The sequence below is a fragment of the Primulina tabacum genome, chromosome 10 (assembly GCF_025594145.1).
Source record: "Primulina tabacum isolate GXHZ01 chromosome 10, ASM2559414v2, whole genome shotgun sequence".
NCBI classification, from domain to species: domain Eukaryota; kingdom Viridiplantae; phylum Streptophyta; class Magnoliopsida; order Lamiales; family Gesneriaceae; genus Primulina; species Primulina tabacum.
The window spans coordinates 40,627,483-40,652,407 of NC_134559.1; the positions used below are offsets into that span (position 1 = coordinate 40,627,483).

At 44.0% G+C, this 24,925-nt stretch overlaps 21 non-coding genes and 7 pseudogenes across 21 annotated transcripts; all 28 read right to left on the bottom strand.

The window, feature by feature from the left end:
• Positions 1–633: 633 nt before the first annotated feature.
• LOC142510924 (5S ribosomal RNA) lies at positions 634–751 on the bottom strand (annotated as a pseudogene).
• Positions 752–1,388: 637 nt separating this feature from the next.
• LOC142513363 (5S ribosomal RNA) lies at positions 1,389–1,507 on the bottom strand. The gene has a single exon (XR_012809314.1). It is a non-coding gene; the product is annotated as a 5S ribosomal RNA (ribosomal RNA).
• A 677-nt stretch (positions 1,508–2,184) lies between these two features.
• Positions 2,185–2,301, bottom strand: LOC142509052 (5S ribosomal RNA). Its single transcript, XR_012807242.1, has one exon. It is a non-coding gene; the product is annotated as a 5S ribosomal RNA (ribosomal RNA).
• A 637-nt stretch (positions 2,302–2,938) lies between these two features.
• LOC142512883 (5S ribosomal RNA) lies at positions 2,939–3,056 on the bottom strand (annotated as a pseudogene).
• A 680-nt stretch (positions 3,057–3,736) lies between these two features.
• Positions 3,737–3,855, bottom strand: LOC142508218 (5S ribosomal RNA). Its single transcript, XR_012806443.1, has one exon. It is a non-coding gene; the product is annotated as a 5S ribosomal RNA (ribosomal RNA).
• A 678-nt stretch (positions 3,856–4,533) lies between these two features.
• LOC142511494 (5S ribosomal RNA) lies at positions 4,534–4,652 on the bottom strand (annotated as a pseudogene).
• Positions 4,653–5,335: 683 nt separating this feature from the next.
• On the bottom strand, positions 5,336–5,454 carry LOC142510347 (5S ribosomal RNA). Its single transcript, XR_012808464.1, has one exon. It is a non-coding gene; the product is annotated as a 5S ribosomal RNA (ribosomal RNA).
• Positions 5,455–6,135: 681 nt separating this feature from the next.
• Positions 6,136–6,242, bottom strand: LOC142512904 (5S ribosomal RNA; annotated as a pseudogene).
• Positions 6,243–6,844: 602 nt separating this feature from the next.
• Positions 6,845–6,963, bottom strand: LOC142514869 (5S ribosomal RNA). The gene has a single exon (XR_012810744.1). It is a non-coding gene; the product is annotated as a 5S ribosomal RNA (ribosomal RNA).
• Positions 6,964–8,131: 1,168 nt separating this feature from the next.
• LOC142517019 (5S ribosomal RNA) lies at positions 8,132–8,252 on the bottom strand. The gene has a single exon (XR_012812782.1). It is a non-coding gene; the product is annotated as a 5S ribosomal RNA (ribosomal RNA).
• Positions 8,253–8,933: 681 nt separating this feature from the next.
• LOC142508643 (5S ribosomal RNA) lies at positions 8,934–9,052 on the bottom strand. Its single transcript, XR_012806849.1, has one exon. It is a non-coding gene; the product is annotated as a 5S ribosomal RNA (ribosomal RNA).
• A 599-nt stretch (positions 9,053–9,651) lies between these two features.
• On the bottom strand, positions 9,652–9,772 carry LOC142511446 (5S ribosomal RNA; annotated as a pseudogene).
• Positions 9,773–11,236: 1,464 nt separating this feature from the next.
• On the bottom strand, positions 11,237–11,354 carry LOC142508928 (5S ribosomal RNA). Its single transcript, XR_012807125.1, has one exon. It is a non-coding gene; the product is annotated as a 5S ribosomal RNA (ribosomal RNA).
• A 683-nt stretch (positions 11,355–12,037) lies between these two features.
• LOC142509793 (5S ribosomal RNA) lies at positions 12,038–12,156 on the bottom strand. Its single transcript, XR_012807948.1, has one exon. It is a non-coding gene; the product is annotated as a 5S ribosomal RNA (ribosomal RNA).
• Positions 12,157–12,838: 682 nt separating this feature from the next.
• LOC142513629 (5S ribosomal RNA) lies at positions 12,839–12,956 on the bottom strand. Its single transcript, XR_012809566.1, has one exon. It is a non-coding gene; the product is annotated as a 5S ribosomal RNA (ribosomal RNA).
• Positions 12,957–14,013: 1,057 nt separating this feature from the next.
• On the bottom strand, positions 14,014–14,134 carry LOC142509057 (5S ribosomal RNA). Its single transcript, XR_012807247.1, has one exon. It is a non-coding gene; the product is annotated as a 5S ribosomal RNA (ribosomal RNA).
• A 683-nt stretch (positions 14,135–14,817) lies between these two features.
• LOC142516071 (5S ribosomal RNA) lies at positions 14,818–14,938 on the bottom strand. Its single transcript, XR_012811885.1, has one exon. It is a non-coding gene; the product is annotated as a 5S ribosomal RNA (ribosomal RNA).
• A 682-nt stretch (positions 14,939–15,620) lies between these two features.
• On the bottom strand, positions 15,621–15,744 carry LOC142510831 (5S ribosomal RNA; annotated as a pseudogene).
• A 1,257-nt stretch (positions 15,745–17,001) lies between these two features.
• On the bottom strand, positions 17,002–17,120 carry LOC142515410 (5S ribosomal RNA). Its single transcript, XR_012811257.1, has one exon. It is a non-coding gene; the product is annotated as a 5S ribosomal RNA (ribosomal RNA).
• A 685-nt stretch (positions 17,121–17,805) lies between these two features.
• LOC142517174 (5S ribosomal RNA) lies at positions 17,806–17,924 on the bottom strand. Its single transcript, XR_012812935.1, has one exon. It is a non-coding gene; the product is annotated as a 5S ribosomal RNA (ribosomal RNA).
• A 684-nt stretch (positions 17,925–18,608) lies between these two features.
• Positions 18,609–18,727, bottom strand: LOC142513994 (5S ribosomal RNA). The gene has a single exon (XR_012809911.1). It is a non-coding gene; the product is annotated as a 5S ribosomal RNA (ribosomal RNA).
• Positions 18,728–19,406: 679 nt separating this feature from the next.
• On the bottom strand, positions 19,407–19,528 carry LOC142506401 (5S ribosomal RNA). Its single transcript, XR_012804695.1, has one exon. It is a non-coding gene; the product is annotated as a 5S ribosomal RNA (ribosomal RNA).
• A 685-nt stretch (positions 19,529–20,213) lies between these two features.
• LOC142508731 (5S ribosomal RNA) lies at positions 20,214–20,332 on the bottom strand. The gene has a single exon (XR_012806935.1). It is a non-coding gene; the product is annotated as a 5S ribosomal RNA (ribosomal RNA).
• Positions 20,333–21,016: 684 nt separating this feature from the next.
• On the bottom strand, positions 21,017–21,135 carry LOC142512928 (5S ribosomal RNA). The gene has a single exon (XR_012808902.1). It is a non-coding gene; the product is annotated as a 5S ribosomal RNA (ribosomal RNA).
• A 684-nt stretch (positions 21,136–21,819) lies between these two features.
• On the bottom strand, positions 21,820–21,939 carry LOC142513279 (5S ribosomal RNA). The gene has a single exon (XR_012809234.1). It is a non-coding gene; the product is annotated as a 5S ribosomal RNA (ribosomal RNA).
• Positions 21,940–22,621: 682 nt separating this feature from the next.
• LOC142510500 (5S ribosomal RNA) lies at positions 22,622–22,738 on the bottom strand. The gene has a single exon (XR_012808608.1). It is a non-coding gene; the product is annotated as a 5S ribosomal RNA (ribosomal RNA).
• Positions 22,739–23,424: 686 nt separating this feature from the next.
• Positions 23,425–23,547, bottom strand: LOC142512162 (5S ribosomal RNA; annotated as a pseudogene).
• Positions 23,548–24,230: 683 nt separating this feature from the next.
• LOC142515156 (5S ribosomal RNA) lies at positions 24,231–24,353 on the bottom strand. The gene has a single exon (XR_012811013.1). It is a non-coding gene; the product is annotated as a 5S ribosomal RNA (ribosomal RNA).
• Between the last annotated feature and the right edge of the window lie 572 nt (positions 24,354–24,925).

Here is a 24,925-nt window from a genome sequence, read left to right on the forward strand (position 1 = left end):
TGTGGAGCGGGCGGCAAACAACACGCGGCACTTCTCTCTCCCAACAGAACCATGAAGTTTAGCGTTCTAGCGCGATGGTAGAGCTAGGATGGGACCCTCCTAGGCAGTCCTCGTGTCGCAACCGTTTACGTAAATTAAGGCTAAAACAAGTCGAAATAATTGTTTTTAATGAGTTTACCATCTCCAGAGTAATCTGCATCATACCTTCCGCACAGAACCGGCTTACGACAACAAAATAGCTAAATATTCCCAGAAAATAGATAAAAATAAGAAGAAAATAACGAATGTAAAGCTATTATATGCATGGGATACGATAAAATGGATCCAGAATCGAATTTCGGAACTTCCTAAGCGGATTTCTCGAGGAAACGGAACTTGACAGAAAGCAGGAAAATCGCAAATTAGAGGGTCTTAGTGATGAAATTCGGCTAAAATCTCGCCAGCTCATTGCGGAGTAATGAGTCTCGTTCGTTTGCCCGTTTACAATCAAATTAGCCTTTAAATTTTTCCAAATCCGGCAGTGCCCGAGCTACATTGATTTAACATGTCTTATCTGGTCCACGATCGAGATTCTGATGATTTGAGCCGAAAATCGTCTGTCAACAAGTAATCAAAAATAGAAAAACACGAAAAGGGGTGTAACACGAGGACTTCCCAGGGGACCCCATCCTAGTACTGCTCTCGCCCAAGCACGATTAACATTCAGAGTTCTGATGGGATCTGGTGCATAAGTGCTGGTATGATCGCACCCGACATTGACTGGGATGTTTATTCTTATACCCCTCGAGTATGTGTGGAGTGGGCGGCGATGGACAACACGCGGCACTGCTCTCGCCTAATCAGAACCATGAAGTTAAGCGTTCTGGGGCGATGGCAGAGCTAGGATCAGTGACTTCCCTGGGCAGTCCTTGTGTTGCGACCGTTTACGTAAACTATGGATAAAACAGTCGAAATAAATGTTTTTAATGAGTTAACTGTCTCCGGAGTAATCCCTAAAAGTTCCCTGAAAATAGAAAAAAAAATAAGAATAAGAAAATAGCGAATGTAAAGCTATTATTATGCCTAGGATACGATAAAATGGAATCGGAATCGAATTACGAACTTCCTAAGCAGATTCCTCGAGGAAACAGAAGCTTAACAGAAGCGGAAAATCGCAAATTAGATGGTCTTAGAGAAGGAATTGGCTAAACTCTCGCCAGCTCATTGCGGAGTAATGAGTCTCGTTCGTTTGCACGTTTACAATCAAATTACCCTACAATTTTGTCCAAATCCGGCAGTGCCCGAGTTACGTTGATTTCACATGTCTTTTCTGGTCCCGATTGAGATTCAGATGATTTGAGCGGAAAATCTTCTGTCAACAAGTAATCAAAAATAGAAAAACACGAATAGGGGAGCAACACGAGGACTTCCCAGGCGGTCACCCATCCAAGTACTGTTCTCGCCCAAGCACGCTTTACTTCGGAGTTCTGATGGGATCCGGTGCATTAGTGCTGGTATGATCGCACCCGACATTGAGTGGGATGTTTATTCTTATATCCTTCGAGTACGTGTGGAGCGGGCGGCAAACAACACGCGGCACTTCTCTCTCCCAATCAGAACCATGAAGTTTAGCGTTCTAGCGCGATGGTAGAGCTAGGATGGAAAACCTCCCTAGGCAGTCCTCGTGTCGCAACCGTTTACGTAAATTAAGGCTAAAACAGTCGAAATAATTGTTTTTAATGAGTTTACCATCTCCGGAGTAATCTGCATCATACCCTTCCGCACAGAACCGGCTTACGACAACAAAAATCGCTAAATATTCCCAGAAAATAGATAAAAAATAAGAAGAAAATAACGAATGTAAAGCTATTATTATGCCTGGGATACGATAAAATGGATCCAGAATCGAATTTCGAACTTCCTAAGCGGATTTCTCGAGGAAACGGAAACTTGACAGAAGCAGAAAATCGCAAATTAGAGGGTCTTAGTGATGGAATTCGGCTAAAATCTCGCCAGCTCATTGCGGAGTAATGAGTCTCGTTCGTTTGCCCGTTTACAATCAAATTAGCCTTTAAATTTTTCCAAATCCGGCAGTGCCCGAGCTACATTGATTTAACATGTCTTATCTGGTCCCGATCGAGATTCTGATGATTTGAGCCGAAAATCGTCTGTCAACAAGTAATCAAAAATAGAAAAACACGAAAAGGGGTGTAACACGAGGACTTCCCAGGGGACCCCATCCTAGTACTGCTCTCGTCCAAGCACGATTAACTTCAGAGTTCTGATGGGATCTGGTGCATAAGTGCTGGTATGATCGCACCCGACATTGACTGGGATGTTTATTCTTATACCCCTCGAGTATGTGTGGAGTGGGCGGCGATGGACAAGATGCGGCACTGCTCTCGCCCAATCAGAACCATGAAGTTAAGCGTTCTGGAGCAATGACAGAGCCAGGATGGGTGACCTCCCTGGGCATTCCTCGTGTCGCGACCCTTTTCGTAAATTATGGGTAAAACAGTCTAAATAATTGTTTTTAATGAGTTAACCGTCTCCGGAGTAATCTGCGTCATACACTTCCGCACAGAACCGGCTCACGACAACAAAAATTGCTAAATGTAAAGCTATTATTATGCCTGGGATACAATAAAATGGAACCGGAATCGAATTTCGAACTTTCTAAGCTGATTTCTCAAGGATACGGAAGCTTAACAGAAGCGGAAAATCGCAAATTAGAGGGTCTTAGAGAAGAAATTCGGCTAAATTGTCACCAGATCATTGCAGGGTAATGAGGCTCGTTCATTTGCCCGTTTACAATCAAATTAGGCTACAATTTTGTCCTAATCCGGCAGTGCCCGAGGTACGTTGATTTCACATGTCTTATCTGGTCCCGATCGAGATTCAGATGATTTGAGCCAAAAATCTTCTGTCACAAGTAATCAAAAATAGAAAAACACGAAAAGGCGTGCAACACGAGGACTTCCAAGGGGGTCACCTATCCTAGTATTGCTCTCGCCCAAGCACGCTTAACTTTGTATCTCTGATGGGATCCGGTGAATTAGTGCTCTTTGATCGCACTCGATATTGAGTGGGATGTTTATTTATGTATCCCTCGAGTACGTGTGGAGCGGGCGACGATGCACAACACGCGGCACTGCTCTCGTCCAATCAGAACCATGAAGTTAAGCGTTCTAGCGCGATGGAAGAGCTAGGATGGGTGACTATCCTGGGCAGTCCTTGTGTCGCGACCGTTTACATAAACTATATATATAACAGTCAAAATAATTGTTTTTAATGAGTTAACCGTCTCTGGAGTAATCTACGTCTTACCCTTTCGCACAGAACTGGCTCACGACAACAAAAATCGCTAAATGTTTCCAAAAAATATAAAAAAATAAGAAGAAAAAAGTAGCGAATGTAAAGCTATTATTATACCTGGGATACGATAAAATGGAACCGGAATCGAATTTCGAACTTCTAAGCAGATTTCTCGAGGAAATGGAAGCTTAACAGAAGCGGAAAATCGCAAATTAGAGGGTCTTAGAGAAGGAATTCGGCTAAAATCTCACCACCTCATTGCGGAGTAATGTGTCTCGTTCGTTTGCCCGTTTACAATCAAATTAGCCTACAATTTTGTCCAAATCCGGCAGTGCCCGAGCTACGTTGATTTCATATGTCTTATCTGGTCCCGATCGAGATTCAGATGATTTGAGCCGAAAATCGTCTGTCAACAAGTATCAAAAATAGAAATACACGAAAAAACGTGCAACACGAGGACTTCCCAGGGGTTCACCCATCCTAGTACATCTCTCGCCCAAGCACGCTTAACTTCGGAGTTCTGATGGGATCCGGTGAATTAGTGCTAGTATGATCGCCCCCGACATTGAGTGGATGTTTATTCTTATATCCCTCGAGTACGTGTGGAGCGGGCAGCGATGGACAACACGCGGCACTGCTCTCATCCAAACAGAACCATGAAGTTAAGCGTTCTGGCGCGATGGCAGAGCTAGGATCGGTGACTTCCCTGGGCAGTCCTTGTGTCGCGACCGTTTACGTAAACTATGGATAAAACAGTCGAAATAATTGTTTTTAATGAGTTAACCGTCTCCAGAGTATTCTGCGTCATACCCTTCCGCACAGAAATGGCTCACGACAACAAAAATCGCTAAATGTTCCAAGAAAATATGAGAAAATAAGAAGAAAATAGCGAATGGAAAGCTATTATTATGCTTGGGATACGATAAAATGGAACCGAAATCGAATTTCGAATTTCCTAAACGGATTTCTCTAGGAAACAGAAGCTTAACAGAACCGGAAAATTGCAAATTAGAGGGTCTTAGAGAATGAATTCGGCTAAAATCTCACCACCTCATTGGGGAGTAATGAGTCTCGTTCGTTTGCCCGTTAACAATCAAATTAGCCTACAATTTTGTCCAAATCCGGCAGTGCTCGAGCTACGTTGATTTCACATGTCTTATCTGGTCCCGATCGAGATTCAGATGATTTGAGCCGAAAATCTTCTGTCAACAAGTAATCAAAAATACAAAAACAAGAAAAGGCGTGCAACACGAGGACTTCCCTGGGGGTCACACATCCTAATACTGCTCTTGCCCAAGCACGCTTAACTTCGTAGTTCTGATGGGATCCGGTGAATTAGTGCTCGTATGATCGCACTCGATATTGAGTGGGATGTTTATTCTTATATCCCTCGAGTACGTGTGGAGCGGGCGGCGATGGACAACACGCGGCACTGCTCTCGTCCAATCAGAACCATGAAGTTAAGCGTTCTGGCGCGATGGCAGAGCTAGGATGGGTGACTTCCCTGGACAGTCCTTGTGTCGCGACCGTTTATGTAAACTATGGATAAAACAGTCAAAATAATTGTTTTTAATGAGTTAACCGTCTCCGGAGTAATCTACGTCATACCCTTCCGCACAGAACTGTCTCACGACAACAAAAATCGCTAAATGTTCTCAGAAAATATAAAGAAATAAGAAGAAAAAAATAGCGAATAGAAAGCTATTATTATGCTTGGGATACGATAAAATGGAACCGGAATCGAATTTCGAACTTCCTAAGCGGATTTCTCAAGGAAACGGAAGCTTAACAAAAGCCGAAAATCGCAAATTAGAGGGTCTTAGAGAAGGAATTCGGCTAAAATCTCACCACCTCATTGCGGAGCAATGAGTCTTGTTCGTTTTTCCCGTTTACAATCAAATTAGCCTACAATTTTGTCCAAATCCGGCAGTGCCCGAGCTACGTTGATTTCAAATGTCTTATCTGGTCCCGATCGATTTTCAGATGATTTGAGCCGAAAATCGTCTGTCAACAAGTAATCAAAAATTGAAAAACACGAAAAGGGGTGCAACACGAGGACTTTCCAAGGGGTCACCCATCCTAGTACTGGTCTCGCCCTAGCACGCTTAACTTCGGAGTTGTGATGGGAACCGGTGCATTAGTGCTGTTATGATCACACCCAACATTGAGTGGGATATTTATTTTTATATCACTCGAGTACGTGTGGCGAGGGCGGCGATGAACAACACGCGGCACTGCTCTCGCCCAATCAAAACCATGAAGTTAAGCGTTCTAGCGTGATGGCAGAGCTAGGATCGGTGAACTCCCTGGGAAGTCCTCGTGTTGCGACTGTTTACGTAAATTATGGATAAAACAGTCGAAATAATTGTTTTTAATGAGATAACCGTCTTCGGAGTAATCAGCGTCATTCCCTTCCGCACAGAATCGGCTCACGACAACAAAAATCGCTAAATGTTCCCATAAAATAGAAAAAAATAAGAAGAATAAAATAACGAATGTAAAGCTATTATTATACTTGGGATACTATAAAATGGAACCGAAATCGAATTTCGAACTTCCTAAGCGGATTTCTCGAGGAAACGGAAGCTTAACAGAAGCGAAAAATCGCAAATTAGAGGGTCTTAGAGAAGGAATTCGGCTAAACTCTCGCCAAATCATTGCAGAGTAATGAATCTCGTTCGTTTGCCCATTTACAACCAAATTAACCTACAATTTTGTCAAATCCGGCAGTGCCCGAGCTACGTTGATTTCACATGTCTTATCTGGTCCCGATCGAGATTAAGATGATTTGAGCCGAAAATCTTCTGTCAACAAGTAATCAAAAATAGAAAAACTCGAAAAGACGTGCAACACGAGGACTTCCCAGGGGGTCACTGCTCTCGCCCAAGCACGCTTAACTTCAGCGTTCCGATGGGATCCGGTGTATTAGTGCTGGTATGATCGCACCCGACATTGAGTGGAATGTTTATTCTTATATCCCTCGAGTACGTGTGGAGCGGGCGGCTATGGACAACACGCGGCACTGCTCTCGCCCAATCAGAACCATGATGTTAAGCGTTCTGGCGCAATGGCAGAGCTAGGATGGGTGACCTCCCTGGGCATTCCTCGTCTCATACCCTTCCGCAAAGAACCAGCTCACGGACAACAAAAATCACCAAATGTTCCTAGAAAATAGAAAAAAAATAAGAAGAAGAAAATAGCGAATGTATAGCTATTATTATTCCTGGGATACAATAAAATGGAACCGAAATCGAATTTCGAACTTCCTAAGCGGATTTCTCAAGGAAACAGAAGCTTAACAGAAGCTGAAAATCGCAAATTAGAGGGTCTTAGATAAGGAATTCGGCTTAACTCTTGCCAGCTCATTGCAAAGTAATGAGTCTCGTTCGTTTGCGCGTTTTCAATCAAATTAGGCTACAATTTTGTCCAGATCCGGAAGTGCCCGAGCTACGTTGATTTCAAATGTCTTATCTGGTCCCGATCTAGATTCAGATGATTTGAGCCGAAAATCGTCTGTCAACAAGTTATCAAAAATAGAAAAACACGAAAAGGGGTGCAACACGAGGACTTCCTAGGAGGTCACCCATCCTAGTACAGCTCTCGCCCAAGCTCGCTTAACTTCGAAGTTCTGATGGGATCCGGTGCATTAGTGCTGGTATGATCGCACCCGATATTGAGTGGGATGTTTTTTCTTATATCCCTCGAGTACGTGTGGCGCGGGTGGCGATGGACAACACGCGGCACTGCTCTCGCCCAATCAGAACCATGAAGTTAAGCGTTCTGGCGCGATGGCAAAGCTAGGATGGGTGATCTCGCTGGGAAGTCCTCGTATCGCGACCGTTTACGTAAATTATGGATAAAACAGCCTAAATAATTTTTTTTAATGAGTTAACCGTCTCCGGAGTAATGAGTTTCGCTCCTATGCCCGTTTACAACCAAATTAGCCTACAATTTTGTACAAATCCGGCAGTGCCCGAGCTACGTTAATTTCACGTCTTATCTGGTCCCGATCGAGATTCAGATGATTTCAGCCGAAAATCGTCTTTCCACAAGTAAGCAAAAATAGAAAAACACGAAAAATGGTGCAACGCGAGGACTTCCCAGGAGGTCACCCATTCGGATTTCTGATGGAATCCGGTGCATTAGTGCTGGTATGATCGTACCCGACATTGATTGGGATGTTTATTCTTATATCCCTCGAGTACGTGTGGAGCGGGTGGCGATGGATAAAACGCGGCACTCTGCTCTCGCCCAATCAAAACCATGAAGTTAAGCGTTCTAGCGCGATGGCAGAGCTAGGATGCGTGACCTCCCTAGGAAGTCCTCGTGTCGTGTCCGTTTCGTAAATTACGGCTAAAACAATCGAAATAATTGTTTTTAATGAGTTAACTGTCTCCGGAGTAATCTGCGTCATACCCTTCCGCACAGAACCGGCTCACGACAACAAAAATAGCTAAATGTTCCCAGAAAATAGAAAAAAATAAGAAGAAGAAAATAGCGAAAGTAAAGCTATTATTATGCCTGGGATACGATAAATCGGAACCAGAATCGAATTTCGAACTTCCTTAGCGGATATATCGAGGAAATGGAAGCTTAACAGAAGCGGAAAATCGCAAATTAGAGGGTCTTAGAGAAGGAATTTGGCTAAAATCTCGCCAGCTCATGAGTCTCGTTCGTTTGCCCGTTTAAAATCAAATTAGCCTACAATTTTGTCCAAATCCGGCAGTACCCGAGCTACGTAGATTTCACATGTCTTTTCTGGTCCCGATCGAGATTCAGATGATTTGAGCCGAAAATCGTCTGTCAACAAATAATCAAAAATAGAAAAACACGAAAAAGGATGCAACACGAGGACTTCCTAGGGGGTCTCACCCATCCTAGTACTGCTCTCGTCCAAGCACGCTTAACTTTGGAGTTCTGATGGGATCCAGTGCATTAGTGCTGGTATGATCGCACCCGAAATTGAGTGGGATGTTTATTCTTATATCCCTCGAGTACGTGTGGAGCGGGCGGCGAACGACAACACGCGGCACTGCTCTCGCCTAATCAAAACCATGAAGTTAAGCGTTCTAGCGCGATGGCAGAGCTAGGATGGGTGATCTCCCTGGGCAGTCCTCGTGTCGCGACCATTTACGTAAATTATGGATAAAACAGTCGAAATAATTGTTTTTAATGAGTTAACCGTCTCCGGAGTAATCTGCGTCATACCCTTCCGCACAGAACCGGCTCACGACAACAAAAATCTCTAAATGTTCCCAGAAAATAGAAAAAAATAAGAAGAAGAAAATAGCGAATGTAAAGCTATTATTATGCCTAGGATACGATAAAATGGAACCGGGGTCGAATTTTTAAAATCCTAAGCGGATTTCTCGAGGAAACGAAAGTTTAACAGAAGCTGAAAATCGAAATAAAAGGTTCTTAGAGAAGGAATTCGGTTAAAATCTCGCCAGCTCATTGCGGAGAAATGAGTCTCGTTTGTTTGCCCGTTTACAATCAAATTAGGCTACAATTTTGTCCAAATCCGGAAGTGCCCGTGCTACGTTAATTTCACATGTCTTATCTTGTACCGATCGAGATTCAGATGATTTGAGCCGAAAATTGTTTGTCAACAAGCAATCAAAAATATAAAAACACGAAAAAGAGTGCAACACGAGGACTTCCCAGGGGGTCACCCATCCTAGTACTGCTCTCGTCCATGCACGCTTAACTTCGGAGTTCTGATGGGATATGGTACATTAGTGCTAATATGATCGCACCCGACATTGAGTGGGAGTTCGAGTACGTGTGGAGCGGGCGGCACTTCTCTCGCCTAATCAGAATCATGAAGTTAAGCGTTCTAGCGCGATGTCATGGCTAGGATGGGTGACCTCCCTGGGCAGTCCTTGTTTCGCGACCGTTTACGTAAATTATGGCTAAAACAGTCGAAATAATTGTTTTTAATGAGTTAACCGTCTCCGGAGTAATCTGCGTCATACCCTTCCGCACAGTACCGGCTCACGACAACAAAAATCGCTAAATTTTCACAGAAAATAGAAAAAAAATAAGAAGAAGAAAATAGCGAATGTAAAGCTATTATTATGCCTGGGATACGATAAAATGGAACCGGAATCGAATTTCGAACTTCCTAAGCGGATTTCTTGAGAAAACGAAAGCTTAATAGAAGCGGAAAATAGCAAATTAAGGGTCTTAGAGAAGGAATTCGCCTAAAATCTCGCCACCTCATTGCGGAGTAATGATTCTCGTTCGTTTGCCCGTTTACAATCAAATTAGCCTACAATTTTGTCCCGATCGAGATTCAGATGATTTGAGCCGAAAATCTTCTATCAACAAGTAATCAAAAATAGAAAAACACGAAAAGGGGTGCAACATGAGAACTTCCCAGGGGGTCACCCATCCTAGTAGTGCTCTCGCCTAAGCACGCTTAACTTTGAAGTTCTGATGGGATCCCTGGTGCATTAGTGCTGGTATGATCACACACGACATTTAGTGGGATGTTTATTCTTATATCCCTCGAGTACGTGTGGAGCGGACGGCGATGGACAACACGCGGCACTGCTCTCGCCCAATCAGAACCACGAAGTTAAACGTTCTGGCGCGATGACAGAGGTAGGATGGGTGACCTCCTTGGGAAGACCTCGTGTCGCGACCGTTTACGTAAATTATGGATAAAACAATCGAAATAATTATTTTTAATGAGTTAACAGTCTCCAGAGTAATGTGTGTCATACCCTTCCGCACAGAACTGGCTCACGACAACAAAAATCGCTAAATGTTCCCAGAAAATAGAAAAAAAATAAGAAGAAGAAAATAGCGAATGTAAAGCTATTATCATGTCTGGGATACAATAAAATGGAACCGAAATCGAATTTCGAACTTCCTAAGCGCATTTATCGAGGAAACGGAAGCTTAACAGAAGCGAAAAATCGCAAATTAGAGGGTCTTAGAGAAGGAATTAAGCTAAACTCTCGCCACCTCATTGCGGAGTAATGAGTTTCGTTCGTTTGCCCGTTTACAATCAAATTAGGCTACAATTATGTCCAAATCCGTCAATGCCCGAGATACGTTGATTTCACATGTCTTATCTGATCCCGATCGAGATTCAGATGATTTGAGCCGAAAATCGTCTGTCAACAAGTAATCAAAAATAGAAAAACACGAACAGGGGGGTCACCCATCCTAGTACTGCTCTCGCCCAAGCACGCTTAACTTCGGAGTTTTGATGGGATTCGGTGAATTAGTGCTGGTATGATCGCACCTGACATTGAGTGGGATGTTTATCCTTATATCCCTCGAGTACGTGTGGAGCGGGTGGCGATGGACAACACGCGGCACTGCTCTCGCCCAATCATACCCATGAAGTTAAGCTTTCTGGCGCGATGGCAGAGGTAGGATGGGTGACCTCCTTGGGAAGACCTCGTGTCGCGACCGTTTATGTAAATTATGGATAAAACAGTCGAAATAATTGTTTTTAATGAGTTAACCGTCTCCGGAGTAATCTGCGTCATACCCTTCCGCACAGAACCTACTAACGATAACAAAAATCGATAAATGTTTCCAGAAAATAGATTAAAAATAAGAAGAAGGAAATAACAATTGTAAAGCAATTATTATGCATTGGATACGATAAAATGGAACCGGAATCGAATTTCGAACTTCCTAAGCGGATTTCTCGAGGAAACAAAAGCTTAACAGAAGCGGTAAATCGCAAATTAGAGGGTCTTAGAGAAGGAATTCGGCTAAAATCTTGCCAGCTCATTGCGTAGTAATGAGTCTCGTTCGTTTGCCCGTTTACAATCAAATTAGCCTACAATTTTGTTCAAATCCGGCGGCAGTGCCCGAGCTACTTTCATTTCACATGTCTTATCTGGTCTCGATCGAGATTCAGATGATTTGAGCCGAAAATCGTCTGTCACAAGTAATCAGAAATAGAAAAACACGAAAAGGGATGCAACACGAGGACTTCCCAGGGGATCACCCATCCTAGTATTGCTTTCGCCCAAGCACGCTTAACTTCGGAGTTCTGATGGGATCCGGTGCATTAGTGCTAGTTGATCGCACCCGACATTGAGTGGGATGTCTATTCTTATATCCCTCGAGTACGTGTGGAGCGGGCGGCGATGGACAACACGCGGAACTGCTCTCGCCCAATCATAACCATGAAGTTAAGTGTTCTGGCTCGATGGCAGAGGTAGGATGGGTGACCTCTTTGGGAAGACCTCGTGTCGCGACCGTTTACGTAAATTATAGATAAAACAGTCAAAATAATTGTTTTTAATGAGTTGACCGTCTCCGTTGTAATCTGCGTCATACCCTTCCGCACAGAACCGGCTCACGACAACAAAAATCGATAAATGTTCCCAGAAAATAAAAAAAAAATAAGAAGAAGGAAATAACGAATGTAAAGCTATTATTATTCCTGGGATACGATAAAATGGAACCAGAATCGAATTTCAAACTTCCTAAGCGGATTTCTCGAGGAAACGAAAGCTTAACAGAAGCGGTAAATCGCAAATTAGAGGGTCTTAGAGAAGGAATTCGGCTAAAATCTCGTCAGCTCATTGCGTAGTAATGAGTATCGTCCGTTTGCCCGTTTACAATCAAATTAGCCTTCAATTTTGTCCAAATCCGGCAGTGCCCGAGCTACTTTCATTTAACATGTCTTATCTGGTCCTGATCGAGATTCAGATGATTTGAGCCGAAAATCGTCTGTCAACAAATAATCAAAAATATAAAAACACGAAAAGAGGTGCAACACGAGGACTTCCCAGGGGGTCACCAATCCTAATATTGCTCTCGCCCAAGCATGCTTAACTTCGTAGTTCTGATGGGATCCGGTGCATTAGTGCTGGTATGATCGCACCCGACATTGAGTGGGATGTTTATTCTTATATCCCTCGAGTACGTGTGGAGCGGGTGGCGATGGACAACACGCGGCACTGCTCTCGCCCAATCATAACCACGAAGTTAAGCGTTCTGGCGCGATGGCAGAGGTAGTATGGGTGACCTCCCTGGGAAGACCTCGTGTCGCGATCGTTTACGTAAATTATGGATAAAACAGTCGAAATAATTGTTTTAAATTAGTTAACCGTCTCCGGAGTAATCTGCGTCATACCCTTCCGCACAGAACTGGCTCACGACAACAAAAATCGATAAATGTTCCCAGAAAATAGATTAAAAATAAGAAGAAGGAAATAACGAATGTAAAGCAATTATTATGCATAGGATACGATAAAATAGAACCGGAATCGAATTTTGAACTTCCTAGGCGGATTTCTCGAGGAAACGAAAGCTGAACAGAAGCGGTAAATCGCAAATTAGAGGGTCTTAGAGAAGGAATTCGGCTAAAATCTCGTCAGCTCATTGCGTAGTCATGAGTCTCCTCCGTTTGCCCGTTTACAATCAAATTAGCCTACAATTTTGTCCAAATCCGGCAGTGCCCGAGCCACGTTGATTTCACATGTCTTATCTAGTCCCGATCGAGATTCAGATTATTTGAGCCGAAAATCGTCAGTCAACAAGTAATCAAAAATAGAAAAACACGAAAAGGGTGCAACACGAGGACTTCCCAGGGGGTCACCCATCCTAGTACTGCTCTCGCCCAAGCACCTTAACTTCGGAGTTCTGATGGGATCCGGTGCATTAGTGCTGGTATGATTGCACCCGACATTGAGTGGGATGTTTATTCTTATATCCCTCGAGTACGTGTGGAGCGGGCGGCGAAGGACAACACGCGGCACTACTCTCGCCCAATCATAACCATGAAGTTAAGCGTTCTGGCGCGATGGCAGAGCTAGGATGGGTGACCACCCTGGGAAGACCTCGTGTCGCGATCGTTTACGTAAATTATGGATAAAACAGTCGAAATTATTGTTTTTAATGAGTTAACCGTCTCCGGAGTAATCTGCGTCATACCCTTCCGCACAGAACCGGCTCACGACAACAAAAATCGATAAATGTTCCCAGAAAATAGAAAAAAAAATAAGAAGAAGGAAATAACGAATGTAAAGCTATTATTATGCCTGGGCTACGATAAAATAGAACCGGAATCGAATTTCGAACTTCCTAAGCGGATTTCTCGAGGAAACGAAAGCTTAACAGAAGCGGTAAATCGCAAATTAGAGGGTCTTAGAGAAGAAATTCGGCTAAAATCTCGTCAGCTCATTGCGTAGTAATGAGTCTCGTCCGCTTGCCCGTTTACAATCAAATTAGCCTACAATTTTGTCCAAATCCGGCAGTGCCCGAGCTACTTTCATTTCACATGTTTTATCTGGTCCCGATCGAGATTCAGATGATTTGAGCCGAAAGTCGTCTGTCAACAAGTAATCAAAAATAGAAAAACACGAAAAGGGGTGCAACACGAGGACTTCCAAGAATGTAAAGCTATTATTATTCCTGAGATACGATAAAATGGATCCGGAATCGAATTTCGAACTTCCTGAACTGATTTCTCGAGGAAACGGAACATTAATAGAAGCGGTAAATTGCAAATTAGATGGTCTTAGAGAAGAAATTTAGCTAAAATCTCGCGAGCACTTTGCGGAGTAATGAGTCTCGTCCGTTTGCCCGTTTACAATAAAATTAGCCTACAATTTTGTCCAAATCAGGCAGTACCCGAGCTACAGTGATTTCACATGTCTTATTTGGTCCCGATCGAGATTCAGATGATTTGAGCAGAAAATCGTCCGTCAACAAGTAATCAAAAATAGAAAAACATGAAAAGGGGTGCAACACGAGGACTTCCCAGGTGGTCACCGATCCTAGTACTGCGCTTTCGCCCAAGCACGCTTAACTTTGGAGTTCTGATGGGATCCGATGCATTAGTGCTGGTATGATCGCACCCGACATTGAGTGGGATGTTTATTCTTTTATCCCTCGAGTACGTGTGGAGCGGGCAGCAATGGACAACACGCGGCACTGCTCTCGCCCAATCATAACCATGAAGTTAAGCGTTCTGGCGCGATGGCAGAGCTAGGAGGGGTGACCTCCCTGGGAAGACCTCGTGTCGCGACCGTTTACGTAAATTATGGATAAAACAGTCGAAGTAATTGTTTTTAATTAGTTAACCGTCTCCGGAGTAATCTGCGTCATACCCTTCCGCACAGAACCGGCGCACGACAACAAAAATCGATAAATGTTCCCAGAAAATAGAAAAAAAAATAAGAAGAAGGAAATAACGAATGTAAAGCTATTATTATGCCTCGGATACGATAAAATGGAACCGGAATCGAATTTCGAACTTCCTAAGCGGATTTCTCGAGAAAACGAAAGCTTAACAGAAGCGGTAAATCGCAAATTAGAGGGTCTTAGAGAAGGAATTCGGCTAAAATCTCGTCAGCTCATTGCGGAGAATGAGTCTCGTCCGTTTGCCCGTTTACAATCAAATTAGCCTACAATTTTGTCCAAATCCGGCATTACCCGAGCTACTTTCATTTCACATGTCTTATCTAGTCTCGATCGAGATTCAGATGATTTGAGCCGAAAATCGTCTGTCAACAAGTAATCAAAAATAGAAAAACACGAAAAGGGGTGCAAGACGAGGACTTCCCAGGGGGTCACCCATCCTAGTACTGAGCTTTCGCCCAAGCACGCTTAACTTCGGAGTTCTGATGGGATCCGGTGCATTAGTGCTGGTATGATCGCACCCGACATTGAGTGGAATGTTTATTCTAATATCCCTCGAAGACGTGTGGAGCGGGCGGCGATGGACAACACGCGGCACTGCTCTCGCCCAATCATAACCATGAAGTTAAGCGTTCTGGCGCGATGGCAGAGTTAGGATGGGTGACCTCCCTGGGAAGACCTCGTGTCGCGACCGTTTACGTAAATTATGGTTAAAAGAGTCGAAATAATTGTTTTTAATGAGTTAACCGTCTCCGGAGTAATCTGCGTCATATCCTTCCGCACAGAACCGGCTCACGACAATAAAAATCGATAAATGTTCCCATAAAATAGAAAAAAATAAGAAGAAGGAAATAACGAATGTAAAGCTATTATTATGCCTGGGATACGATAAAATGGAACCGGAACCGAATTTCAAACTTCCTAAGCGGATTTCTCGAGGAAACGAAAGCTTAACAAAAGCGGTAAATCGCAAATTAGAGGGTCTTAGAGAAGGAATTCGGCTAAAATCTCGTCAGCTCATTGCGTAGTAATGAGTCTCGTCCGTTTGCCCGTTTACAATCAAATTAGCCTACAATTTTGTCCAAATCCGGCATTGCCCGAGCTACTTTCATTTCACATGTCTTATCTGGTCTCGATCGAGATTCAGATGATTTGAGCCGAAAATCGTCTGTCAACAAGTAATCAGAAATAGAAAAACACGAAAAGGGGTGCAACACGAGGACTTCCCAGGGTGTCGTGTCACCCATCCTAGTACTGCTCTCACCCAAGCACGCTTAACTTCGGAGTTCTGATGGGATCCGGTGTATTAGTGCTCGTAAGATTGCACCCGACATTGAGTGGGATGTTTATTCTTATATCTCTCGAGTACGTGTGGAGCGGGCGGCGATGGACAACACGCGGCACTGCTCTCGCCCAATCATAACCACGAAGTTAAGCGTTCTGGCGCGATGGCAGAGGTAGGATGCGTGACCTCCCTTGGAAGACCTCGTGTCGCGATCGTTTACGTAAATTATGGATAAAACAGTCGAAATAATTGTTTTTAATTAGTTAACCGTCTCCGGAGTAATCTGCGTCATACCCTTCCGCACAGAACCGGCTCACGACAACAAAAATCGATAAATGTTCCCAGAAAATAGAAAAAAAAATAAGAAGAAGGAAATAACGAATGTAAAGCTATTATTATGCCTGGGCTACGATAAAATAGAACCGGAATCGAATTTTGAACTTCCTAGGCGGATTTCTCGAGGAAACGAAAGCTGAACAAAAGCGGTAAATCGCAAATTAGAGGGTCTTAGAGAAGGAATTCGGCTAAAATCTCGTCAGCTCATTGCGTAGTCATGAGTCTCGTCCGTTTGCCCGTTTGATGGGATCCGGTGCATTAGTGCTGGTATGATCGCACCCGACATTGAGTGGGATGTTTATTCTTATATCCCTCGAGTACGTGTGGAGCGGGCGGCGATGGACAACACGCGGCACTGCTTTCGCCCAATCATAACCACGAAGTTATGCGTTCTGGCGCGATGGCAGAGGTAGTATGGGTGACATCCCTGGGAAGACCTCGTGTCCCGATCGTTTACGTAAATTATGGATAAAACAGTCGAAATAATTGTTTTAAATTAGTTAACCGTCTCCGGAGTAATCTGCGTCATACCCTTCCGCACAGAACCGGCTCACGACAACAAAAATCGATAAATGTTCCCAGAAAATAGAAAAAAAAATAAGAAGAAGGAAATAACGAATGTAAAGCTATTATTATGCCTGGGATACGATAAAATGGAACCGGAATCGAATTTCGAACTTCCTAAGCGGATTTCTCGAGGAAACGAAAACTTAACAGAAGCGTTAAATCGCAAATTAGAGGGTCTTAGAGAAGGAATTCGGCTAAAATCTCGTCAGCTCATTGCGTAGTAATGAGTCTCGTCCGTTTGCCCGTTTACAATCAAATTAGCCTACAATTTTGTCCGAATCCGGCAGTGCCCGAGCTACTTTCATTTCACATGTCTTATCTGGTCCCGATCGAGATTCAGATTATTTGAGCCGAAAATCGTCTGTCAACAAGTAATCAAAAATAGAAAAACACGAAAAAGGGTGCAACACAAGGACTTCCCAGGGGGTCACTCATCCTAGTACTGCTCTCGCCCAAGCACGCTTAACTTCGGAGTTCTGATGGGATCCGGTGCATTAGTGCTAGTAAGATCGCACCCGACATTGAATTGGATGTTTATTCTTATATCCCTCGTGTACGTGTGGAGCGGGCGGCGATGGACAACACGCGGCACTGCTCTCGCCCAATCATAACCATGAAGTTAAGCGTTCTGGCGCGATGGCAGAGCTAGGATGGGTGACCTCCCTGGGAAGACCTCGTGTCGCGACCGTTTACGTAAATTATGGATAAAACAGTCGAAGTAATTGTTTTTAATTAGTTAACCATCTCCGGAGTAATCTGCGTCATACCCTTCCGCACAGAACCGGCGCACGACAACAAAAATCGATAAATGTTCCCAGAAAATAGAAAAAAAAATAAGAAGAAGGAAATAACGAATGTAAAGCTATTATTATGCCTGGGATACGATAAAATGGAACCGGAATCGAATTTCGAACTTCCTAAGCGGATTTCTCGAGGAAACGAAAGCTTAACAGAAGCGTTAAATCGAAAATTAGTGGGTCTTAGAGAAGGAATTCGGCTAAAATCTCGTCAGCTCATTGCGTAGTAATGAGTCTCGTCCGTTTGCCCGTTTACAATCAAATTAGCCTACAATTTTGTCCAAATCCGGCAGTGCCCGAGCTACTTTCATTTCACATGTTTTATCTGGTCCCGATCGAGATTCAGATGATTTGAGCCGAAAATCGTCTATCAACAAGTAATCAAAAATAGAAAAACACGAAAAAAGGGTGCAACACGAGGACTTCCCAGGGGGTCACCCATCCTAGTACTGCTCTCGCCCAAGCACGCTTAACTTCGGAGTTCTGATGGGATCCGGTGCATTAGTGCTGGTATGATCGCACCCGACATTGAGTGGGATGTTTATTCTTATATCCCTCGAGTACGTGTGGAGCGGGCGGCGATGGACAACACGCGGCACTGCTTTCGCCCAATCATAACCACGAAGTTAAGCGTTCTGGCGCGATGGCAGAGGTAGTATGGGTGACCTCCCTGGGAAGACCTCGTGTCCCGATCGTTTACGTAAATTATGGATAAAACAGTCGAAATAATTGTTTTAATGAGTTAACCGTCTCCGGAGTAATCTGCGTCATACCCTTCCGCACAGAACCGGCTCACGACAACAAAAATCGATAAATGTTCCCAGAAAATAGAAAAAAAAAATAAGAAGAAGGAAATAACGAATGTAAAGCTATTATTATGCCTGGGATACGATAAAATGGAACCGGAATCGAATTTCGAACTTCCTAAGCGGATTTCTCGAGGAAACGAAAACTTAACAGAAGCGTTAAATCGCAAATTAGAGGGTCTTAGAGAAGGAATTCGGCTAAAATCTCGTCAGCTCATTGCGTAGTAATGAGTCTCGTCCGTTTGCCCGTTTACAATCAAATTAGCCTACAATTTTGTCCGAATCCGGCAGTGCCCGAGCTACTTTCATTTCACATGTCTTATCTGGTCCCGATCGAGATTCAGATGATTTGAGCCGAAAATCGTCTGTCAACAAGTAATCAAAAATAGAAAAACACGAAAAAGGGTGCAACACGAGGACTTCCCAGGGGGTCACCAATCCTAGTACTGCTCTCGCCCAAGCACGCTTAACTTCGGAGTTCTGATGGGATCCGGTGCATTAGTGCTGGTAAGATCGCACCCGACATTGAGTGGGATGTTTATTCTTATATCCCTCGTGTACGTGTGGAGCGGGCGGCGATGGACAACACGCGGCACTGCTCTCGCCCAATCATAACCATGAAGTTAAGCGTTCTGGCGCGATGGCAGAGCTAGGATGGGTGACCTCCCTGGGAAGACCTCGTGTCGCGACCGTTTACGTAAATTATGGATAAAACAGTCGAAATAATTGTTTTTAATTAGTTAACCGTCTCCGGAGTAATCTGCGTCATACCCTTCCGCACAGAACCGGCTCACGACAACAAAAATCGATAAATGTTCCCAGAAAATAGAAAAAAAAATAAGAAGAAGGAAATAACGAATGTAAAGCTATTATTATGCCTGGGATACGATAAAATGGAACCGGAATCGAATTTCGAACTTCCTAAGCGGATTTCTCGAGGAAACGAAAGCTTAACAGAAGCGTTAAATCGCAAATTAGAGGGTCTTAGAGAAGGAATTCGGCTAAAATCTCGTCAGCTCATTAATGAGTCTCGTCCGTTTGCCCGTTTACAATCAAATTAGCCTACAATTTTGTCCAAATCCGGCAGTGCCCGAGCTACTTTCATTTCACATGTCTTATCTGGTCCCGATCGAGATTCAGATGATTTGAGCCGAAAATCGTCTGTCAACAAGTAATCAAAAATAGAAAAACAAGAAAAAAGGTGTGCAACACGAGGACTTCCCAAGGGGGGTCACCCATCCTAGTACTGCTCTCGCCCAAGCACGCTTAACTTCGGAGTTCTGATGGGATCCGGTGCATTAGTGCTGGTAATGATCGCACCCGACATTTAGTGGGATGTTTATTCTTATATCCCTCGTGTACGTGTGGAGCGGGCGGCGATGGACAACACGCGGCACTGCTCTCGCCCAATCATAACCACGAAGTTAAGCGTTCTGGCGCGATGGCAGAGGTAGTATGGGTGACCTCCCTGGGAAGACCTCGTGTCGCGATCGTTTACGTAAATTATGGATAAAACAGTCGAAATAATTGTTTTTAATGAGTTAACCGTCTCCGGAGTAATCTGCGTCATACCCTTCCGCACAGAACCGGCTCACGACAACAAAAATCGATAAATGTTCCCAGAAAATAGAAAAAAAAATAAGAAGAAGGAAATAACGAATGTAAAGCTATTATTATGCCTGGGATACGATAAAATGGAACCGGAATCGAATTTCGAAACTTCCTAAGCGGATTTCTCGAGGAAACGAAACTTAACAGAAGCGGTAAATCGCAAATTAGAGGGTCTTAGAGAAGGAATTCGGCTAAAATCTCGTCAGCTCATTGCGTAGTAATGAGTCTCGTCCGTTTGCCCGTTTACAATCAAATTAGCCTACAATTTTGTCCGAAATCCGGCAGTGCCCGAGCTACTTTCATTTCACATGTCTTATCTGGTCCCGATCGAGATTCAGATGATTTGAGCCGAAAATCGTCTGTCAACAAGTAATCAAAAATAGAAAAACACGAAAAAGGGTGCAACACGAGGACTTCCCAGGGGGTCACCCATCCTAGTACTGCTCTCGCCCAAGCACGCTTAACTTCGGAGTTCTGATGGGATCCGGTGCATTAGTGCTGGTAAGATCGCACCCGACATTGAGTGGGATGTTTATTCTTATATCCCTCGTGTACGTGTGGAGCGGGCGGCGATGGACAACACGCGGCACTGCTTTCGCCCAATCATAACAACGAAGTTAAGCGTTCTGGCGCGATGGCAGAGGTAGTATGGGTGACCTCCCTGGGAAGACCTCGTGTCGCGATCGTTTACGTAAATTATGGATAAAACAGTCGAAATAATTGTTTTTAATTAGTTAACCGTCTCCGGAGTAATCTGCGTCATACCCTTCCGCACAGAACCGGCTCACGACAACAAAAATCGATAAATGTTCCCAGAAAATAGAAAAAAAAATAAGAAGAAGGAAATAACGAATGTAAAGCTATTATTATGCCTGGGATACGATAAAATGGAACCGGAATCGAATTTCGAACTTCCTAAGCGGATTTCTCGAGGAAACGAAAACTTAACAGAAGCGTTAAATCGCAAATTAGAGGGTCTTAGAGAAGGAATTCGGCTAAAATCTCGTCAGCTCATTGCGTAGTAATGAGTCTCGTCCGTTTGCCCGTTTACAATCAAATTAGCCTACAATTTTGTCCGAATCCGGCAGTGCCCGAGCTACTTTCATTTCACATGTCTTATCTGGTCCCGATCGAGATTCAGATGATTTGAGCCGAAAATCGTCTGTCAACAAGTAATCAAAAATAGAAAAACACGAAAAAGGGTGCAACACGAGGACTTCCCAGGGGGTCACCCATCCTAGTACTGCTCTCGCCCAAGCACGCTTAACTTCGGAGTTCTGATGGGATCCGGTGCATTAGTGCTAGTAAGATCGCACCCGACATTTAATTGGATGTTTATTCTTATATCCCTCGTGTACGTGTGGAGCGGGCGGCGATAGACAACACGCGGCACTGCTCTCGCCCAATCATAACCATGAAGTTAAGCGTTCTGGCGCGATGGCAGAGCTAGGATGGGTGACCTCCCTGGGAAGACCTCGTGTCGCGACCGTTTACGTAAATTATGGATAAAACAGTCGAAGTAATTGTTTTTAATTAGTTAACCATCTCCGGAGTAATCTGCGTCATACCCTTCCGCACAGAACCGGCTCACGACAACAAAAATCGATAAATGTTCCCAGAAAATAGAAAAAAAAATAAGAAGAAGGAAATAACGAATGTAAAACTATTATTATGCCTGGAATACGATAAAATGGAACCGGAATCGAATTTCGAACTTCCTAAGCGGATTTCTCGAGGAAACGAAAGCTTAACAGAAGCGGTAAATCGCAAATTAGAGGGTCTTAGAGAAGGAATTCGGCTAAAATCTCGTCAGCTCATTGCGTAGTAATGAGTCTCGTCCGTTTGCCCGTTTACAATCAAATTAGCCTACAATTTTGTCCAAATCCGGCAGTGCCCGAGCTACTTTCATTTCACATGTCTTATCTGGTCCCGATCGAGATTCAGATGATTTGAGCCGAAAATCGTCTGTCAACAAGTAATCAAAAATAGAAAAACACGAAAAAGGGTGCAACACGAGGACTTCCCAGGGGGTCACCCATCCCTAGTACTGCTCTCGCCCAAGCACGCTTAACTTCGGAGTTCTGATGGGATCCGGTGCATTAGTGCTGGTATGATCGCACCCGACATTGAGTGGGATGTTTATTCTTATATCCCTCAAGTACGTGTGGAGCGGGCGGCGATGGACAACACGCGGCACTGCTCTCGCCCAATCATAACCACGAAGTTAAGCGTTCTGGCGCGATGGCAGAGGTAGTAGGGGTGACCTCCCTGGGAAGACCTCGTGTCGCGATCGTTTACGTAAATTATGGATAAAACAGTCGAATAATTGTTTTAAATTAGTTAACCGTCTCCGGAGTAATCTGCGTCATACCCTTCCGCACAGAACCGGCTCACGACAACAAAAATCGATAAATGTTCCCAGAAAATAGAAAAAAAAATAAGAAGAAGGAAATAACGAATGTAAAGCTATTATTATGCCTGGGATACGATAAAATGGAACCGGAATCGAATTTCGAACTTCCTAAGCGGATTTCTCGAGGAAACGAAAGCTTAACAGAAGCGTTAAATCGCAAATTAGAGGGTCTTAGAGAAGGAATTCGGCTAAAATCTCGTCAGCTCATTGCGTAGTAATGAGTCTCGTCCGTTTGCCCGTTTACAATCAAATTAGCCTACAATTTTGTCCGAATCCGGCAGTGCCCGAGCTACTTTCATTTCACATGTCTTATCTGGTCCCGATCGAGATTCAGATGATTTGAGCCGAAAATCGTCTGTCAACAAGTAATCAAAAATAGAAAAACACGAAAAGGGTGCAACACGAGGACTTCCCAGGGGTCACCATCCTAGTACTGCTCTCCGCCCAAGCACGCTTAACTTCGGAGTTCTGATGGGATCCGGTGCATTAGTGCTGGTAGATCGCACCCGACATTGAGTGGATGTTTATTCTTATATCCCTCGTGTACGTGTGGAGCGGGCGGCGATGGACAACACGCGGCACTGCTCTCGCCCAATCATAACCATGAAGTTAAGCGTTCTGGCGCGATGGCAGAGCTAGGATGGGTGACCTCCCTGGGAAGACCTCGTGTCGCGATCGTTTACGTAAATTATGGATAAAACAGTCGAAATAATTGTTTTAAATTAGTTAACCGTCTCCGGAGTAATCTGCGTCATACCCTTCCGCACAGAACCGGCTCACGACAACAAAAATCGATAAATGTTCCCAGAAAATAGAAAAAAAAATAAGAAGAAGGAAATAACGAATGTAAAGCTATTATTATGCCTGTGATACGATAAAATGGAACCGGAATCGAAGTTCGAACCTTCCTAAGCGGATTTCTCGAGGGAAACGAAATTAACAGAAGCGTTAAATCGCAAAATTAGAGGGTCTTAGAGAAGGAATTCGGCTAAATCTCGTCAGCTCATTGCGTAGTAATGAGTCTCGTCCGTTTGCTCCGTTTACAATCAAATTAGCCTACAATTTTGTCCGAATCCGGCAGTGCCCGAGCTACTTTCATTTCACATGTCTTATCTGGTCCCGATCGAGATTCAGATGATTTGGAGCCGAAAATCGTCTGTCAACAAGTAATCAAAAATAGAAAAACACGAAAAAAGGGTGCAACACGAGGACTTCCCAGGGGTACACCCATCCCTAGTACTGCTCTCGCCCAAGCACGCTTCAACTTCGGAGTTTCTGATGGGATCCGGTGCATTAGTGCTGGTAATGATCGCACCCGACATTGAGTGGATGTTTATTCTTATATCCCTCGATGTACGTGTGGATGCGGGGCGGCGATGGACAACACGCGGCACTGCTTCGCCCAAATCATAACACGAAGTAAGCGTTTTGGCGCGGATGGCAGAGGTAGTATGGTGTGACCTCCCTGGGAAGACCTCGTGTCGCCGATCGTTTACGTAAATTATGGATAAAACAGTCGAAATAATTGTTTTTAATTAGTTAACCGTCTCCGGAGTAATCTGCGTCATACCCTTCCGCACAGAACCGGCTCACGACAACAAAAATCGATAAATGTTCCCAGAAAATAGAAAAAAAAAGAAGAAGGAAATAACGAATGTAAAGCTATTATTATGCCTGGGATACGATAAAATGGAACCGGAATCGAATTTCGAACTTCCTAAGCGGATTTCTCGAGGAAACGAAAGCTTAACAGAAGCGTAAATCGCAAATTAGAGGGTCTTAGAGAAGGAATTCGGCTAAAATCTCGTCAGCTCATTGCGTAGTAATGAGTCTCGTCCGTTTGCCCGTTTACAATCAAATTAGCCTACAATTTTGTCCAAATCCGGCAGTGCCCGAGCTACTTTCATTTCACATGTCTTATCTGGTCCCGATCGAGATTCAGATGATTTGAGCCGAAAATCGTCTGTCAACAAGTAATCAAAAATAGAAAAACACGAAAAAGGGTGCAACACGAGGACTTCCCAGGGGACCGGTCACCCATCCTAGTACTGCTCTCGCCCAAGCACGCTTAACTTCGGAGTTCTGATGGGATCCGGTGCATTAGTGCTGGTATGATCGCACCCGACATTGAGTGGGATGTTTATTCTTATATCCCTCGAGTACGTGTGGAGCGGGCGGCGATGGACAACACGCGGCACTGCTTCGCCCAATCATAACCATGAAGTTAAGCGTTCTGGCGCGATGGCAGAGGTAGGATGGGTGACCTCCCTGGGAAGACCTCGTGTCGCGACGTTTACGTAAATTATGGATAAAACAGTCGAAATAATTGTTTTAATGAGTTAACCGTCTCCGGAGTAATCTGCGTCATACCCTTCCGCACAGAACCGGCTCACGACAACAAAAATCGATAAATGTTCCCAGAAAATAGAAAAAAAAATAAGAAGAAGGAAATAACGAATGTAAAGCTATTATTATGCCTGGGATACGATAAAATGGAACCGAATCGAATTTCGAACTTCCTAAGCGGATTTCTCGAGAAACGAAAGCTTAACAGAAGCGTAAATCGCAAATTAGAGGTCTTAGAGAAGGAATTCGGCTAAAATCTCGTCAGCTCATTGCGTAGTAATGAGTCTCGTCCGTTTGCCGTTTACAATCAAATTAGCCTACAATTTTCCAAATCCGGCAGTGCCCGAGC